The following is a 19,791-nucleotide window of genomic DNA, read 5'->3' as shown; positions in this document are numbered from 1 at the left end:
TTCAACACACTCTAAGCACTGAGTATGAGCGTATCAGCAATTTTTGTTAAAGACAAAAAGTTGTACCTTCTTGTTTCACCTGCATTTCCTTGATGGCTAGTGAAAGTGAACTTTTTTTTTCAAACAGTTATTAGTTGATGAGTTTCCTCTTTTAATGGCCTATCTTCCATGTCAATTTTTCTTTGAAGCCCTAATTTCTTATTGATTTATATTATCCCCTTCTATGTTAAGAAGGGTAACACTGTGCCTTTTATATTTATTGCAAATACATTTTGTTTTTTACGTAAGAGGCTATGTAGTCAAATCCTTGAATTCTTCCATTGTTTTTAAGTTCTTCCACACTCACAGATCCAGTAAGATTCACTCATATTTTTTTTCCTAGTTTTTCAGTTGTTTGGCTTTTTGTTCTTTCATCTTCTTTGAGTCTTTCTAGAAACTATTTTGGTGAATGATTTGAGGTGAAATCTAACCCTTCCTCCCCTAACTGCTCCCCAGATTTCCTAATACTTATTGCAAAAATCTACCCCTTTTGCCATTGGTTTGTGAAGCCTCCTTTAACATAAATTCTTATGTAAACTGTAGACAGAGCCAGGACGTTGTATTGTGTTCCACTGAGATCTATATCATTCTGCCATTGCCACTTTGTTTTCATTATTGCCACCTTTCAAAATGTTTTATTACAATTGAAAAGCAATTCTTCATTCATCTCTATCAAATATTTTATAGCTACTTTCACTTATGTATTCATTCACATGAGCTTTAAATTCTCTTTGGAATTGTGTTAAACCTATAAATTGTTTTAAGAAAAACTGACATCTTTACAAATGATAGTCGTCCTATTAAGAATCAGGGTATACCCCCTAAGATTAGGAACAAGACAAGAATGTTTTCTTTCTGCTTCTGTTCAACATTGTGCTACAGGTTCTAGCTAGGGCAAGAAAAAGATTGGGAAGGAAGAACAAAAACTACCACTATTTGCAGATGACATTATCTTGTATACAAAAAAATCCTAAGGAATCCATTAAAAAACTATTAGAGCTAATAAACAAGTTCAGCAAGGTTGCAGGGTACCAGACCAACATATAAAAATCAATTGTATTTCTATGCTTTAGCAATGAACAGTCTGAAAATGAATTTAATGGAACAATTCCACTTAAAATACCATCATGAAGAATAAAATACTTAGGAGTAGATTTAACAAAAGAAGGGCAAGACTTGTATACCGAAAACTACAAACCATTGTTAAAACAAATTAAAGACCTAAATAAATGGAAAGACATCCCATGTTCATGGGTCAGAGGACTTAATATTGTTAAGATGTCAATATTCCCTAAACTGATCTACAGATTCAACCTATTCTCTATCAAAATCCCAACTGTCTTTTTTGCAGAAATTGACAAGCTGATCCTAAAATTCATATGGAAATTCAAGGGACCCAAAATAGCCAAAACAATCTTGAAAAAGAACAACAAAGTTGGAGGACTCACACTTCCCAATTTCAAAACTTACTACAAATCAAGACAGCGTGGTACTGGCATAAGGATAGACATATGGATAAATAGAATAGAATCCAGAGTCCAGAAATAAACCCATACATTTATGGCCAATTGATTTTCGACAAGAGTGCCAAGACAATTCAGTGGGGGAAAGAATAGTCTTTTCAACAAATGGTGCTGGGACAATTGGAAATCTACATGCAAAAGAATTAAGTTGGACCCCTTCATTATACCATACACAAAAATTAACTTTAAGTGGATTATAGGCCTAAATGTAAGAACTAAAACTATGAAATTCTTACAAGAAAACATAGGAGTAAATCTTCATGACTTCAGGTTAGAGCAAAGCCTTCCTAGATTCAACATCAAAAGCACATATGACAAAAGAAAAAGTAGATAACTTCATCAAAATTAAAACTCTCATGCTTCAAAGGACACCATCAAAAACACATGAAAAGACAACCCACACAATGGGAGAAAATATTTGCAAATCATATACTGATACGGGACTGGTATCCAGAATATATAAAGAACTCTTACAACTCAACAAATGAAAAGACAAATACCACTTTAAAAACGGGCAATGGATTTGAATACATTTCTCCAAAGAAGATAAACAAAAAGCCCAATGAACACAAGAAAAGATACTAAAAATCATTAGCTATTAGGGAAATGTAACAAAACCACAATGAGATACCATTTCACACCTTCTAGGATGCTTACAATAAAAAGGACAGATAATAACAAGTGTTAATGGGATATAGAGATATTGGAATCCTCACATATCCCGGTATGAATGTAAAATGATATAGTCACTTCGGAAAATAGTTTGGCAGTTCTTCAAAAATGTTAAACACGGAGTTACCATGTGACCCAGCAACTCCACTTGTAACTGTACACCCAAGAAAAGTGAAAACATGTTACACAAAAACTTGTTCATGAATATTCACCCCCAGCTTCCTGCCTCAAACCTATAAACCACACTCCACCTTCATTTTCCCCATTATTCCTGGTGCTTAATTTCTCTCTTTCTGGAGTAGTCCTGGGTCCCATCCCCTTGTTTGTTCCTGTATCTGTCATCCACCAGCTCCTTCCTCTTCTTGATATGCTGAAGTCACTCCCAATAAAAACAGACTAAACAGCAAACGCCCTCTTGTTATCAGCGGATACCATGTTCTCCTTTCCATCAGGTTTCCTGAGGAGGATTTACCCTCCCAGTCTTCAATTTCCCATTCACACCCCAACCCAGGGCAGCCTGGCTCTCTATCCTCCCAACCCTGTCATTTCTCCATTCATAATTGAAAAGTCCAAGGCCTTCTTTCAGTCCTGATCTTACTCGACCTCTTTTTGGCATTTAGTCATTAGCCACTCCTTCTCCAGACACCCTCCACCCTGCTCTCTGCCTCTAGGACTGTACTTTTTCATGCTTTTGCCCCTCCCTTCTGTTCTTAGTTGGTTTGTCTCTCAGGCCCTCTTCTCTTTTCACTCCTCAGACTCTCCCTGGAGAGTCACTTCTACATACATGACTTTACCCACCCCATATACATTTCCAATTGCCACATCTCTACTTCCAGACCAGTCCTCTTTCTGAACCCCAGATCCACATTTACAAATGCCAGGAGACATCCAATAGGTACCTGAAACTCAACAAGTGAACAGCTTAACTCAACCTCTTCCCCACTCCATCTTCTTTCTGTCCTGCATTCTCTCTCTTAGTGAGTCCATCAAGGCCCTACCCAGAAATCTAGAAGTTTCAGTGTTGTCCTCTTGAAGGGCAGAGGTGTTCCCCCCAAACTTAGAAGCTGCAGAGAGCATCTAACTCTTGCCTGCTTCCCAGATGCCGGATTGGAAGAAAGCTATCAAAGACTAGCAGGATTGTGCCAAAAGGACTCGGGAGCCAACTCGAGAATCTCCCTCTGGCTAAAGGTTTAACAAATTGAGCATCAATGAGGATAACAAATCAGTGGATTGAAATATGTTAAATATATTTAAATCCATGATCATAATGATCTTCTAAAATTCAATTTGTCATCATTAGGTGATGCAAGGGAACCAGCATTTTATTTTGAAAACAGATAAATAAAGGCAAAGAATCCTGCCTTTTGTATATGAACTGTAACACTAGATAAGAAAATAGTAGATGAGGCAAAGATTCTCTTTGTAGAATGTTCCAGAAAATTAACGAAGGGATGAATTAGAATATCACCATTTTGCAGCCCTTAATGAATCAATAGATCTATGCAATTATTATCAATGGCCACTGATACCACAAAAGAACTAAGGATTATATACCTCCTGATGGAAGAAACCACCACCATCTTTGAAGAAATCTTGCCCCCAAAAATCTAACCAGAATCTGGTCAGGCCTCTAGATCCTATTTTAAATTTACAGGAAATACATGGGACAGAGAAAAATGTTAAATTATACCTCCAGGATGCAACCAGCAAAATCCAGGTTGTGGAACACTATAAGAGAAACAATCTATTTTTTTTCAACAAATAAATTGCAAGGAAAAAAGAGCCAGGAGAGGAACCTAGAAACTTGAAAAACCCATTTTTAAAAATGTGAAAATACACTAGTAGCAATGAAAACTCCCAGCACCAGATTATGCTTTCTAAATACCATTTTCCTGTCAAAGAAGCCAGGGCTCCTTGGAGTAATGGCTGATTAGAGGGGTGAGGCAGGGAAAACACAAGATGAGACAGGGTCCTCTTGTAGTGCCCCCAAAGTAAGGAAGCACTTAGGGGAAATAAAAAAGGAGGATATGTCAAAAGAGCACAGGGTTATTAGCCAAGAGATGGGGGCAGAGGGGAAGGAAGAATTGTTACTTGGTGAGTAGAGTGTTTGTAAATTTTGGAAATTTAAACATAGAATTAAAGGAAAGGAGGGAGAAAAAAAGGGAAAAAATGACCAGCCAAGCTATTAGCAACCAATACAGACTCAATAAATGGCAACTAGTGTCATGGTCCTACCATGCCATTTTCCTGGATGTCATCTCCTAGGTGCCCTCTCCACAAAACTTTCTGAGTTATGCAGCATGGGTTCTTGAACCCATTTTACAGAGGAGGAAAAGTGAGGGTCTGTTATTCTGTGGGGGGGCCAAGAAACAAACCCTGGTCTTTGGGACCCTTGTGCTCAAGCTCTTGTTGAGTCTATGTCAGATGAGAATAAGTTACAGGAGGGCAGGGACTTGCTTCACTGATGGAGTCCTGAAGTCCAGCACAGTGCCTGGCACTCAAGAGGTGCTGCATAAATATCTGTGGGATGAGTGAATACAAATCCCCCCAGGGTCTCCATGACCTGATAAGAGAGTATATGCTCTTGTACTCACACTCGCTGTCTTTCACCAAAGCTCCTTTCCTTTAACTCTATGTTTAAATTTCCAAAATTTACAAACACTCTGTCTCCCTGTACTTTCTCCATTGCCGCAGCTGTATGGGTGGAGCACAGAGAGATAAAGTTTAAGGCCAATTTCTGGCTTTTCTCCCAAAATGAAGCAAAATAACAAATGTAACTTCAAAAGGAAAAAAAAAAGCACAGAGGAATCAATCTAAAAGAACTCCAAATGGGCCAAAGCTGGAGCAATTTGAGCCAGAAAATAAATAACAATAGTATTGGATTAAAACTTATAAAATACATCTCCATGAGTCTATAGTGGCATAAATGAATGATTGCAAGAAAAATGAAAGAGAAGAGAAAAATCTTTACAGAAGAATTCGAAAGAATATATATAGTTACTGCCCCCGCACCCCCAAAAGGTGGAGCTTAATTCCCCCCTCCTTCAGTGTGACCTGGGCTCAGGGGAAAAACAGTAGCTCTACAATTGCAAAATCCAGCAGATACCACCTTAAACAACACATCAAGCATCAAGCATCACCCCACCAGTGGTGTCAGATTGATAGCATATGCCTCCACCCCGCTTGAAGCAATGAGGAAGGCACTTACCCTCTGTGCTTTTCCAAAAACCTGATAACCACTTACTAATCATGAGAAAAACATCAGACAAATCCAAATTCAGGGACATTCTTCAAAATACCTGACCAGTACACTTGAAAAGAGTCAGGAACACACACACATATACATGAAGGGGAGAATGAGAAACCCATCACAGATGAGAGGAAACCAAGGAGACATGACGAGTAGGTGCAGTGTGGGACCACAAAGAGGATAGAGCAGAAAAAAAAGACATTCATGGAAAAGTTGGTGAAATCTGAATACAGCATGTAGTTTAGTTAATAGTATTGCACCAAATGTTGGTTTCCCAGGGTTTTTTGTTTGTTTTTTAATCTTTTATTTTTTATTCTAAACTTTTATTCTAAAATTTCCCCTTTTAACCACATTCACACATATAATTCAGTACTGTTATAGTCACAGTGCTATGCTACCATCACCACCATCCAAGTCCAAAACTTGGCAATCAACCTAAATAGAAATTACGCACAAATTAAACATTAACTCCCCCCTCCCTACCCCCAACCCAGCCCCTGGTAACCCACATTCCGGATTCTAACTCTATGAGTTTGCTCATTCTGATTATTTCATATCAGTGAGATCATACAATATTAACTGTATTTATCCTGGCTTATTTCACTCAATATAATGTCTTTAAGGTTCATCGTGTTGTCGAATGAACCACAACTTCATTCCTTTTTAAAGCTGAATAATATTCTATTATCTGTATATACCATGTTTTGTTTATCCATTCATCTGTTGATGGACACTTGGGTTGCTTCCAGGTTTCCTAGTTTTGACAAATGTACCCATAAGATACTAACATGAGGGAAAGTGAGAAGGGTATACAGGAACTCTCTGTGCTATCTATGCAGTATTTCTGTAAATCTAAAATTATTTCAAAATAAACATTTTCAAAAGCTGACAAATCCCCAAAACATCCACAAAGCCCCCTACATATTTTGTGCTTCATTTGATCATGTCTTCACATAACAATTATTTTGTAATCTTTTGTGAAGACAGGATAAAAAGTAATTTAGTCTTTTCCTCTTTAAAAAACAAAACAAAACAAACAAAAAAAACCCCACACAGGTAAACCTAAACCACAGTGTTGTTTAGGGACCGGGATCGGCTGTTAGGTTAGTCGTGATCCCCTCCAGGAAGCATGGCTGCCCTCCGTGGGGAGAGCAGTCAGCTACAACCACCAGCTCGCAGGCCCTTCGGAGTCTGCCTCGGCCACAGAGAGCCGCCCATCCAGGAAAGCCCGCATCCAAAGAATGAGTGAGGTGCGAGAGTAAAGGCCAGCGGACCTGGCCCCACCCGCGATAACCCCTCCAGCACCCAGGCCTGGTTGACTGCGCCTGCGCGGGGCAGTTTCCCACTTCCGCTTCCTCGTGTGCCCACGCTGCTTCCGCCCTTGCCCCTTCGCGGGTGTTGATCCCTAATAAGCTCCTTTCACCCCAAACTCTGGGAGAGAGCTTTCAGAGAACTTAATCTGCGGCAGGTGGTAAACCATGAAGAAAAGCAAGGCAGGGATATCCACAGAAGTCAGGAGAGCGGTTGCACCTTGAGAGAAGGAGGGCCTGTGATATGGCGGCTCCTGACCTGGGGAGCAGCAGTTAAAAGGATGTTTGCTTTACAATAATTCATTAAGTGGCACATTTTAATGTGATTTTCTACATTTATGCTGTATTGAACAATAACAATTAAAAAAAAAAACATCTTAATGGCGTCTCACTGCTTTTAGAATAAAGGCAGCTGTCGCCAGCATGGCCTGTGCTGACCCAGCTCTGCAGCCTCTCCCTGCCTCACCTGGGGCTAGCCAGGCTGGTTTCCTTTCGGCCTCTCATATTTACCTTGCAACCTCCTGCCACAGGACCTCTGCACCTGCTGTTCCCACTGCCTGGCGCCTCTTTCCTCCTCTCTGCCAAGGTAAGTCCTGCGCCTGTGCCTCCTGTTGGTATCACTATGGCAGCTCAGCTTTCCCTGGCTGCCCGGGCCCGGTGGCCTCTCCTTGTTGCTGGCCACAGGGCAATGCTGCACTTGTTGGGGGTGGTTATCTGTTTTTATGTCCCTCTCTCTGCTAGACCCTAAGTGCCATAAGGGCAGGGATCATGTCTCCTGGTTCACCTGGGTATGCTTGGCTTCTGCCATAGTGCCCAGCACATAGCAGACGCTCAATAAATATTTGTTGATTTATTAAATGAGCAGAAATCATGAGACATGTCCAAAAGATGGGGGATGAAGGGAGGGAAGAGGAGGGAATTGCCACGGTTATATGTAGCTTATTTATTCATTTTACATGGTGATAGGGAGGAGAGCTAATAGACACTGGTTGTTGCTAATAAACTTCTTAGGAGGGTGGATTCTGGTAAAAGAGATGACTCTTTTGGTTTTGCTGGGCACCTGGATGGGTTCTGGGTGAGGAGAGTCAGTCTCGGAGCTGGGTTTGAAAGGAGAGGCTGGAGAAGGCTGACTTGCTCTGCAGGGTGAGAATTTCAAGTTCCCAGGAGCCATCCAGCAATCCAGGAGGAAGGGGCAGATAGGAGAGCCAGCAAAATTGCAAGAGGCAGATGCTTTTAAGCCATACTTTTGTTATTACTTTCTAATTTTAGTGCATTATGGTCAGATGACACAGTGTGTATGACATTGATCATGTGGAATTTATTACAACTCCTTTTATGGCCTTTTACATGGTCAATTTAAATGTTAATCCTATGCTCAAAAAGAATGTTTTCTTTTAAGGGGGTGGAGTTCTAAAATATCTAATTGACCAAGTTGATTAATTGTATTATTTAGGTTTTCAGTATCTCTGCTTATTTTTTGTCTGCTTTTTTGCTTGGTTTCTAAGAGGAGTCACCTTGGAGTTATATACACTTAAGCATATTGTTTTAAAATAAAAAGATAAAGATCAGTTTGTAAAGATTATACATATTTCAAATTGTTGGGAGTGGGGAGAGGCAACAGAGAAAACACAGACCAGAAATTAAGTGATAGGAAACAAGGAAAACAACAAGGGAGCATTAGAAGATGGAAATACAGAGAAATCTAACTTTCAGTTCATTTAAATGTTGCCGGAATTAATATTTTACTTGCATAGAAATAATACCTTGTGGTATTGTACACTATGACCTTCTAGGAAAGAAGGATGTCAAAATATAAACCTGAAAATTGTAACATACCTAAAGTTTATTTTAACTAAATTTTTCCCCATCCTTTCCTATATGCCCTTTTCCTCAGCTTGCAAGAAAGTATGTACTAGCATGCTGAAGTATAGTTTTGTATTCAATATACACTTTGTCACACACAAAAAATTATCATTTAGTCAGTCCATCTGTGTATATATAAAAAGTCTTTGTCAGTTTTGATGACTACCTTTTCTATTTGGATTGGTATAATATCACAGCTTGCTTGGAATCCATTTTGAATTACGTGTGCATGACAACCAATTCCAAGTACACTTCTATTCCATAGGCATCTTCTTTTAGTAAAAACTTTCTTTCTACCAAGATGATGTACTTCACAAAAATTTATATTATATAACAAAAACAAATAATCATATCAATAGTAAACTTTAACTGAATTTTCAATAGAATTAATAATAAAGCCATATATTTTCCTTAGATAGAATGAACTTCTAGAAGCTTTACTTTGATTCCACAAATTGGGTGAAAATAAAATTGAACCATCATTGGAATTGTAAAAAAATATAAAAATAAAATAGAGTTACTATGGCTAAGAGATTTAAAATGGAGTCGGGAGGTCATTCTGGAGGTTGCTTGTACACAGACCTCAACCAGACATCACAAACTGCCAAAGTATGCAAAGCCTCAAGCAACAATGTTTCTGAAAACCCTAAGGCCATCAGGACACCATAAATAAACCACAAGATAAAGAACTCAGTAAACTATTAGTCTAAAGGATATTTGGCATACCCCAAATATCTACCAACCTCAAACAATTTATCTAATCTTTTTTCTTTAAAACCCTCACCTGAAAGTACTGAGTCTGTGCTCCCCAAATCGCAATTCTAAGACCCCAAATAAATGCCTTTTCACCTTGCAAATATAAAAAAAAAAGCAACAATTTTAAAATGTACAAGATGACAAGACTAAATCTATCTGTACAATAATAATTGCAAATGGCAGAAACTCACCAATTGAAAGAAAGCGCTTTCAGATATGATTAGAGTAAAAAAGTAAACAAACATATGCTATCAATAAAAGATATGCCTAAAATAAAATTACTTAAGGCATTTGAAAGTAAAAGAAATAAATATATGAATGGGCTTTAATATAACATAACAATTGTATCTAAAGTTTACTTAGAAGAGTAGATTTGGATAGTTATCAACAAGTTTTGAGTGTGTCTGAGGTACCAGGTGTGTGTTATAAGGGTGTGATAATGAAAACAGTATGGTGTGGGGCCAGAAATAGACAAATAGAGTTAGCAGGAACAGAGTAGAAAATCCAGAAACAGATTTTCATGTGCATGGGAATTTAATCTGTGATAAAGATGATATTTCAAATATGTAGGAAAAGGACAAATTTGCTTTCCATTTGTGAAAAAATAATGGTAATAAATATTAAATACAAAGTTAGAGTCCTAATGTAAAAAAGATAGATTAAAGATCCAAACATAAAAACCCCACTGAAGAAACAGTGACGCATCCCAAAGTAATTTGGGCAGAGAAAAAAAAAATGTATTTGCAGGGCCCCCCTGAGGACCTGCGGGAAAATGTGGAAGTGTTGGACTTCCTTACCTGGACTGATGCTGATGTTCTCACAAACATTGAGGACTGGCGGTTTGATGTGCCCAGCCATCTATCATGGGACTTGCCCTCATGAAGCTCATTACTGCAAAGGAGAGGCTAAACTTGCATATAATTGTGCAAAAAAGAGTCTCCCCCTCAGTACCTCTTTGTTGCTCAGATGTGGCCCTCTTTCTCTCTAACTAAGCCATCTCAGCAGGTGAACTCACTGCCCTCTCCCCTACATGGGATCTGACTCCCAGGGGTGTAAATCTCCCTGGCAACGCAGGATATGACTCCCTGGGATGAATCCGGACCCGGCATCATGGGATTGAGAATATCTTCTTGACCAAAAGGGGAATGCAAAATGAAACAAAATAAAGTTTCAATGGCTGAGAGATTTCAAATGGAGTTGAGAGGTCACTCTGGTGGACATTCTTATGCACCATATAGATAACACCTCTTAGGTTTTAATGTATTGGAATAGGTAGAAGTAAATACCTGAAACTACCAAACTCCAACCCAGTAGCCTTTACTCTTGAAGACAATTGTATAACAATGTAGCTTACAAGGGGTGACAGTATGATTGTGAAAACCTTGTGGGTCGCACTCCCTTTATCTAGTGTATGAATGCATGAGTAGAAAAATGGGGACAAAAACTAAATGAAAAATAGGGTGGTATGAGGGGGGTGATTTGAGTGTTCTCTTTTACTGTTTTTTATTCTTATTCTTTCTTTCTGATGTAAGGAAAATTTCAAAATAGATTGTGGTGATGAACGCATAACTATATGATGGTACTGTGAGCAGTTGATTGTATACCATGGGTGATTGTATGTTAAATGAATATATTTCAATAAAACTGAATTTAATTTAAAAAAAAACCCTCACTAAAGCACCTGAATAAAATATAGTTTAGTTTTTATATTTGGGGTTGCTAACTCAACTGCTCAAAAAATTTAAATAAACAAGTCACGGGAAATACAAAGGGTTATTGCACATATGAAAAAATGCTTCTTCTCGCCGCCAACTTAAAATTGCAAATTAATACAATGAGGGTGTGCAGTATGAGGTAAAAGGACACTCTTGATGGGGGTATAAACCAGTACTAACTTTTTGGAGATCAATTTAGCCATATCCATCAACACTTTAAAATGGTTCATCCCTTTATTCTGGCAGTTTCATTTCTAGGAATTTACTCTATGGAAACCCTCACACAAGAGTTCAAAGAACTTTGCAGAAGGATGTTCATTTATGCCCATTTTAAAACCGCAAAACGCTGTTACTGGACCAAGGTGGTGGATTCTTTTGCCTGATGTGGTCCGATGACCAATTCCTGAGTCACTGGGGTTTCAAAGAGATAAAGAGTTTTATTGCTAGGTGCGAAGCAGGAGAACAGATGGCCTCTGGGTCCAAAATCTGTCTCCCCGAACAGCAGAAATTCTGATAGTTTTATAGCATCAAAAGATGGCAGGTTTTAGGATAATGAGCACAGTGGCCCCAGATGATGTAATTGGAAGTGATCTAATTGCTGAGCATGCACAGATTGATTACATGCTTAGAAAGTATGTAAGAAAATGGTGGCCTTAATATGATAATAGGTGTGATTTTTAGTATTGTAATGAGGTATAGGTATAGTCTACGTGACTGCGCATGTCACGCGGACCCATTTTGGTTAGATCCAGCTTCGGTTACCAAGATAACTTTGGACTTGGGTTGGGTTAGTTCTGGGCTGACCCAAGACCCTTCATTAATAAACATTAGGGGCTGCCTTTAGTGATCAAAGTAGAAAAACTCGATAAATGGGTACAGTGAAGTTTCCTCACAAGGTTTTTACAATCACAAGGGCACAAGTTAAAGGCTATACAATCATTATCAGTGATCTCTGGATTACAGATTACAGTTCAGGTTTCAGATATTTCTCTCTGTCTACTCTAATGTATCAGAAAGTAGAAAGGAATATCTATATAATGATTCAGTAATCATCAACAGTCCTTAAATCCTAACTTCTCAGTCACAACACTAGGGGCGGAGCTTAAATATCCATTAGGGGAGATAAAGAAGTAAAGTACCAGCAGAGAAAGGCATTGGGCACCGCAGGTTCACTTCAGACCAGGCTCCCCACCCTGAACCCTGGGCTTAGGAAAACTCTCCTGTGCAGGGACCACTGGTCCAGAATGGGGTCTGCCTCACTGGAAATTGGTCCTCAGACCTTTCATACCTGGAGGGACAAGGTCTCGGCTTCACCTTTGGTGATGGACTGACTACTAGTTTATTTTGAGAAAAACACTTAAGCCTTGGGCCTTTGGGTTAGATGCGTTGCAAAGATGCATCCAACATTCCCATTTTAAAATAAAAAAGGTTTAAAATGTTAAGAAGCTAAACTGCACCATATATTTTAAACTGTTGGCGATGGAGGCAGAAGACATCTTTGTAAATGGTTTCCTTTCATTGATTTATTGATTCAACAAACGTGACAGACAGATGCAGCCTCTCGTGCTATAGGAGAGGGGAGGACCTCTGATGGGGATATTAAGTACATAACCACAAATTTTAGTCAGTGCTATGAAGGGGCAGCAGGGAATCTGGGGATCCTTCTTACAGGGACTCCATCTTGGTTGGGAGATCTGGGAAGGTTTTCCTAAGGAAAACCTTAGGGGCGACCAGGGGAATGATGAGACGGATGAAAGCACAGGGGGTAGGGGTGGAGGGATTGCAGGATGGAAAAAGCAGGAAACACACTTCCGGGGCCTGGTGAGACACGTCAAGGATTTGGGATGTTCTCCTAAGGGCAATGCAAAACCATTTAAGGACTAGAAAAATGTTTCTTTTTAAAAAATATGATTCAGACCAGGCAGTCTTGGCTGCTATGTTTTGGCAAGGGTGTGGGTGTATTCTGGTTAAAGCAGTTGGTAACCCACAGGAAATCGGGAGCAGGGCCAGGGAGGCGGCCACAAGATTCCAAGCGAATCTCCTTTTCAAAATGGAGACTCCTGAGGAGGCTGGAGGGGCAGTGCCAAAGGGCGTTAGTGGGCTGTTTTGCTGAAGTGGCACAAATGGCTGTTCTTCCAGACTGACAAATCCAGTCGTTGGGAGATGATGCACTGACAGGGTTGTGGTTTCTTGGGTGGAGGTGGAGGTGTAGCAAGTGGGAAAGTTTTGAAGAGGGAGTAGTCATTTTGGCTTTCATTTTTTCTGGAGGGGACAAATGAGAGTGTGGAAAAACCAGCCCTAGAGTCTTTCCAGCCTGAGTCAAGGGCTGCGGGAGCCAAGGACTCCACTGCACAAGGAGTGGCTTTAATCTTGTTTCCTGAGGGAAGGAGAGTGGGACAACAGCTCTGAATGGTTCCCAGAAGGGGGTTTAAATAGAAAGACTTGGCCTTTGAAGGCTGACAGCTGACCTGTCTTTTAATCTTTTTATGTGGATTGTAATTCACCCCAAAACTTCAGGTGAGTCTGTCATCCTTTTACCTGTGCTAAAAAGAACCTGTCACAAACATACATTTATAGGAGCCAGGCAGGCATCACAGGGAGCAGGCCATGAGCAAGACCATGGAGGCTGATGGGGAAGATCCGTGTTGCCTAACTTTCCAATTAAAAAAAACAAACCAAAAAAAAAACAATCATAAATTCAGGTTTTAATGTGAAAATTTTAAATTTCATGTTTTTAACTAATCCAAAAATTGTAAGACATTATTTGTTCTAAAACAAAGTTAGAACACATTAGAACATGTCATTCAAAGGAGAAAAGACCATTTCTGCTGCCCAAGTCTCAGTTGTGGGGCAGGAACAACACAGGAGATTCTCCCCCAGCTGGAATAACCAATTATCCCTAAAATATCCCAAAACTCTGGGTCCTGAGCCTAGGGTCCCCCCCTTTTTTTTTTAAACAGTTTTATTGAGGCTTAACATTCGTATCATGAAATTCACCCATTGTTACGTATATTGTTCCATTATTTTTAGTAAACTTATAGGATTGTGCGACTATAACAATCCAGATTTAGAACATTTCCATCACCCCAGAAAGTTCCCTTGTGCTAGTTTGCAGTCGGTTTTCACCCCCAGATCCAGCCCCTGCAACATTGATCTGCTTTCTGTCTCTATGGATTTGCCTTTTCTGTGCATTTCATATGGATAAATGGAATTATATGACATACATAGTCTTTTGTGGCTGGCTTTCCTCTAGTATTTTTTTGAGGTTCATCCATGCCGTAACATGTATCAGTAGTTCATTCCCTTTTATTGCTGAGTTGTGTTCCATTGTGTGAATATACCACATTTTATTTATCCATTATCCTCTTGATGGACATTTGGACTGTTTCTTGGTTTGGGCTATTATGAATAATGCTACTGTGGATATTCATGTACACGTCTTTGTGTTGACATATGTTTGCATTTCTCTTGGGCGGATAGCTGGGAATGGAATTGCTGGGTTGAATGGTAATTTGTTTTTCACTTTTTAAAAAAACTGTTGTTCTCAAAAGTGGCTGTATATCTTACATTCCCACAAGCACTGTATGAGGGATCTGCTTTCTCCACATCCTTGCCAATACTTAGATTGTCTGTCTTGATTATGGCTGTTTTAGGGGGTGTGTAGTAGTATCTCATTATAGTTTTAATTTGCATTTCCCTAATACCTAATGATGTTGAGCATCTTTTCACATGCTTCTTAGCAGTAGATACGTTTTTGGCAAAACATCTATTCTAATACTGAGTTTTTATCGGGGCAGTCTTCTTATTGAGTTGTAAGAATACATACATATGTAGTTCCCAACCTTCTTGCTAGCTCGAGATGGCCATGTGACCAAACTCTGGCCAAGAGGATATAAGCAGAAGTAGTACTGGCAACTTCCAGGAAATGAACTTAAAGGGAAAGGGCATCTTCTGTTTCTCTCCCTCCTTTTACCTACAGTGTGGATGGAATATCAGCCCCAGAGATGCTAGCTCTAGTTTTTTTTTTTTTTTTTTATCTGAGAGACAATCTGTTCTTTTCTTAAGACAGTGTAATTTTGGATTCTCTGTTACTTGTAGCTAAAACTAATTCAAACTGATAAACCCTCAAATGCGGAGAAAAGTTACCTCCTTTTGAAAATACACCCTATCATGCTCTTAAATTCTTTAGGTTTGGCTAATTGTAGCATCTTCTTTGAATTAAGTAATTCAAATCTAGATGATGTCATCATAGTAAATAATAATAATAGAGTCCAGTTTTTCTTTCTGAAGAAGTCAATACATTCAAAATGATGTTTATTTCCTTTGAAGGAAATAGGTTATCTAAAGCAAACAACTTGCTTCAGATTTGTTAAAAACAAATTCAGTATTCATTTTGAATTCTTGTGTCTATTGCAACTGTGGAAAAAATCAATGCCATGGATAATTTGTGTTTCGATGAGTTCTAATGATCAAATGTTCAATGAAGAATACGTGAATTTTGCATTGGAGGAGATTGCCTCTGGAGTGCTGGTAATGTTTTATAATCTTGACGTGTGTGGTACTGCATATGTTTGCTTTATAATCATCCAGTAAACTATACATATGTTATGTGCTTTTCTGTATTATGATATATAGTTCACCATAATAAAGGATTGAAGAAGTGAAAAAAAAACATACATATATAATATGTATTCATATATTATTCATATATTATGTATGTATTTATATTTATATGTATTTGATGATTCTAACTGAGGACGAAGTTGTTTGTGCTGTTTGTGCCCCACAACAAAGACTTGGTCAGTAGAGAAGGTATTTTCTCCTTTGGACGGGAATATGTTCCAACATCTTCTAACTTTGGAACAAAAAAATGTCTTACAATTTTTGAATTAGTTAAAAATATAAAACCTTGCATTTCTGGGCTAAATCCCACTTGCTCATGGTGTATAATTTTATATATATGCTACTATATTTGCTTTGCCATTATTTTCTTAAGGCTTTTGCATCTATATTCATTAGGGATATCGGTCTGTAATTTTCTTTTCTTGTGATAGCTTAGTTTGCTTTGGTATCAGCATAATATTGGCCTCATAGAATTAGTAGGGAAGTGTGCCATCCTCCTCTATTTTCTGAAAGAGTTTGTGAAAACTTGGTATTATGTCTTCTTTAAATATTTGATAAAATTCACCAGTGAAGTTATATGGGATTGGCTTTTTTTCATAGGAAGACTTTAAGTACTAATTCAATTTCTTTACTTGCTATAAGTCTACTCAGATTTTCTATTTCTTCTTGGGTCAGTTTTGATTATCTGTGTCTTTTTAGAAATTTATCCATTTCATCCAAGTTGTTGATTTCCTAATATTCCCTTATAATTCTTTTCATTTCTGTAGGGTCAGTAGCAATTTTGTAATTTATGTTTTCTCTTTTTATCTCTTGGTCAATCTAGCTAAATATTTGTCAATTTTATTAATGTTTTCAAAGATCTAACTTTTTATTTTATCAATTTTTCTCTATTGTTTTCCTGTTTCTATTTCACTGCTTTCCACTCTAATCTTTATTATTTTCTTATTTCTGCTTTCTTTGAATTTAATTGGCTCTTCTTTTTCTAATTTCTTAAAATGGAAGCTTAGATTATTGATATGAGATCATTTTTCCTTTCTAATTTAGGTGTTTAAATCTGTGATTTCCCTGTAAACGCTAGCCGCATCCCATAAATTTTGATGTGTTTTGTTTTCTTTTTCATTCGGTTCAAAATATTTTCTAAGTTTCCTTGTGCTTTCCTCTTTGACCCATGGATTATGTGGAAGTGTGTTGTTTAATTTCCAAATATTTTGTGCTTTTCCAAATTTCTACCAACCCCTAATGCCACCATCAATTTAATATTTTCCAGAATTTTAATTTGGGTTTACTGTAGATGTACTTCTCTTTTTCTTTTCTTTGGTCTTAGGCTGATTATTGTTCTTGCTGTTGTTTAGACAAAAGAAAATTTTACTAATGTATTTAATTACCCTTACTTTATGTATTTCTTGCAAAGTTTTTTGGATTTATTTCTGTTCTTATTTGAGTACTTCCTCCAAGATGTTTTAAACTTCTTTTTATTGTGAAAATTTCAGACTTCTAGAAAAGTACAATGAGCATCAACATATCCCTCCATTTAGATTTTTTAAATGCAATTTTATTGAGATATAGTCACATAACCTACAGTCATGCAAAGTGGGCAATCAGTTTTTCAGTGTATCATCATATAGTTGTACATTCATCACCACAACCAATTTTTGAACATTTTCATTACTCCAAAAAAAAGAATAGAAACAAAGTTAAAAAAAACACCCAAAACATCCCCTACCCCTCATCTCCCCCTATTATTCATTTACTTTTTGTCCCATTTTTCTACTTCTCTGTCCAACTGGAAAAAGGAAGTGTAAGCCACAAGGTTTTCACAATCACACATTCACACCGTGTAAGCTATTTAGTAATACACTCATCTTCAAGAATCCAGGCTACTGGGTTATAGTTCAGCAGTTTCAGGTATTTCCTTCTAGCTGTTCTAATACCCTAGAAACTAAAAAGCGATGTCTATATAGTGCATAAGAATAACCTCCAGAGACTCCATTTGAAATCTCTCAGCCACGGAAAGTTGATTTTGTTTTATTTCTCTTTCCCTTTATGGTCAAGAAGTCTTTCTCAATCCCAGGATGCCGAGATCAGGTTCATCCCCAGGAGTCATGTCCCACGTTGTCAGGAAGATTTACACCCCTGGGAGTCATTCACATAGATTTTTAACAATTGTTAACATTTTTAATGTCTGCTTTATATAATAGGTTAAACCATTTGAACGTACTCCATTAATCTTTGGATGTGTCCTTGCTTTCTGGCACTTCATAGATGTTTTCACTATGGCTCTCTGTATGGCAAATATTCTGAGGCCTTGTTGCCCGAGAAATTTTTTTTTCCACATTTGAATGACAGCTTGGCTGGATGTAAAATTGTAGGCGCAATGTTATTTCCTTTTAGTACTTAAAATATATTTCTCCATTATCTTCTTGTATCCAGCATTGGTGTTGAGAGATCCAAAGCCAGTCTAATTCTTAGACATTTCTCTTGGGTTTTCTTCAATGTCACCACCATGTATTATATAGGCTTTCCCTTCTTTCTTTTGTTTTCCACTCTTTGAGCCCTTTCAATTTGAGGTCATTCATCTCTCTCTCTTTTTTTTTTTTTTTTTAAATTTTTTTCCTGATAAAATACATATAACACAAAATTTCTGACTGTAACCGTTTTTAAGTGTATAAGCCAGTGGTATTTAAATACATTCACAATATTGTGCTACCATCGCCATCACCAATACCAAAACTTGTTAATCACCCCAAAGAGAAACTCTTTAACCATTAAGCAATAAGCTCCCATTAGTCCCTTCCTCTGGCACCTGGTAACCTGTAATCTACTTTGTCTCTATGAATTTTGCTTATTTTAGATATTTCATATAAGTGAAATCATATAATATTTATCCTTTTCTGTATGGCTTATTTCACTCAACAAAATGTTTTCAAGGTTCATCCATGTTGTAGCATGTATCAAAACTTCATTCCTTTTCACTACTGAATAGTATTTCATTGCGTGTATATACCACATTTTTTTTATCCATTCATCTATTAATGGACACTTAGGTTGCTCCCACCTTTCGGCAATTTTTGAATAATGTTGCTATGAATGTTGGTGTGCAAGTATCTGTTCAAGCAAGTCCTTGTTTTCAATTCTTTTGGGTACATATCTGGAAGTGCAATTGATACGGTAATTCTATGTTTAACTTTCCGAGTAATTGCCAAACTATTTTCCACAGTGGCGACACCATTTTACATTCCCACCAACAAAGTACCGTTGTTCCTATTTCTCTGCATCTTTGCTGACACTAGCCATTTCCCATTTTTTAATACTAGCCGTCCTAGTGGGTGTGAAATGGTGCCCCAGGTATTTCCCTAATAACTGCTGATGTTGAGCATCTTTTCACGTGCTTTTTGGCCATTGTATGTGTTCTTTGGAGAAATGTCTATTTAAGTCTTTTGCCCATTTTTAAATTGGGTTCTTTGTCTTTTTGTTGCTGAGTTATAGGAATTCTTTATATATTCTGCATATTAAACTCTAATCAAATACATTAGTTGCAACTATTTTCTCCCATTCTGTAGGTTGTCTTTTTAAAATATGGAATGCTTCATGAATTTGCATGTCATCTTTGTACAGGAGCCATGCTAATCTTTTCTGTATCATTCCAATGTTAGCTTTTGTGCTGCTGAAGCAAACACCATTCATCTCTTTAAACCTGAAAAATGTGTCTCTGTTTGTTCTTAAAATATTTTCCTCTATTCATTTTTATTTTTTTCCTCCTGGGATTCCTATTATCTTGATGTTGACTTTCTACTTTTATCCTCCTTATCTCTTAATATTTCTTTTTTTATTTTTTTGTCTTATTATTCAGTGAGTTCTTCTTGAAATGAATTTAAATGTGATCTCCTAACTCACTGATTTATCCTTCATCTATATCTTATCCCATTTATTGTGTTCTTTATTTCAACTTTTATCTTTTTTCATAACTAATATTTTCATTTAATTCTTTTACATTTTTTCTTGTTCTTGTTTTATACTGCTGATAACTTACAGGCAACATC

The 19,791-nt window shown here is 37.6% G+C and overlaps 1 non-coding gene across 1 annotated transcript; it reads right to left on the bottom strand.

Moving 5' to 3' along the window:
- Positions 1-19,321: 19,321 nt before the first annotated feature.
- Positions 19,322-19,428, bottom strand: LOC119513002. Its single transcript, XR_005212512.1, has one exon. It is a non-coding gene; the product is annotated as a U6 spliceosomal RNA (small nuclear RNA).
- Positions 19,429-19,791: the final 363 nt, after the last annotated feature.

This window comes from Choloepus didactylus, chromosome 17 (genome assembly GCF_015220235.1).
Source record: "Choloepus didactylus isolate mChoDid1 chromosome 17, mChoDid1.pri, whole genome shotgun sequence".
Taxonomy (NCBI): domain Eukaryota; kingdom Metazoa; phylum Chordata; class Mammalia; order Pilosa; family Megalonychidae; genus Choloepus; species Choloepus didactylus.
This window is presented reverse-complemented; position numbering and strand designations above follow the sequence as displayed.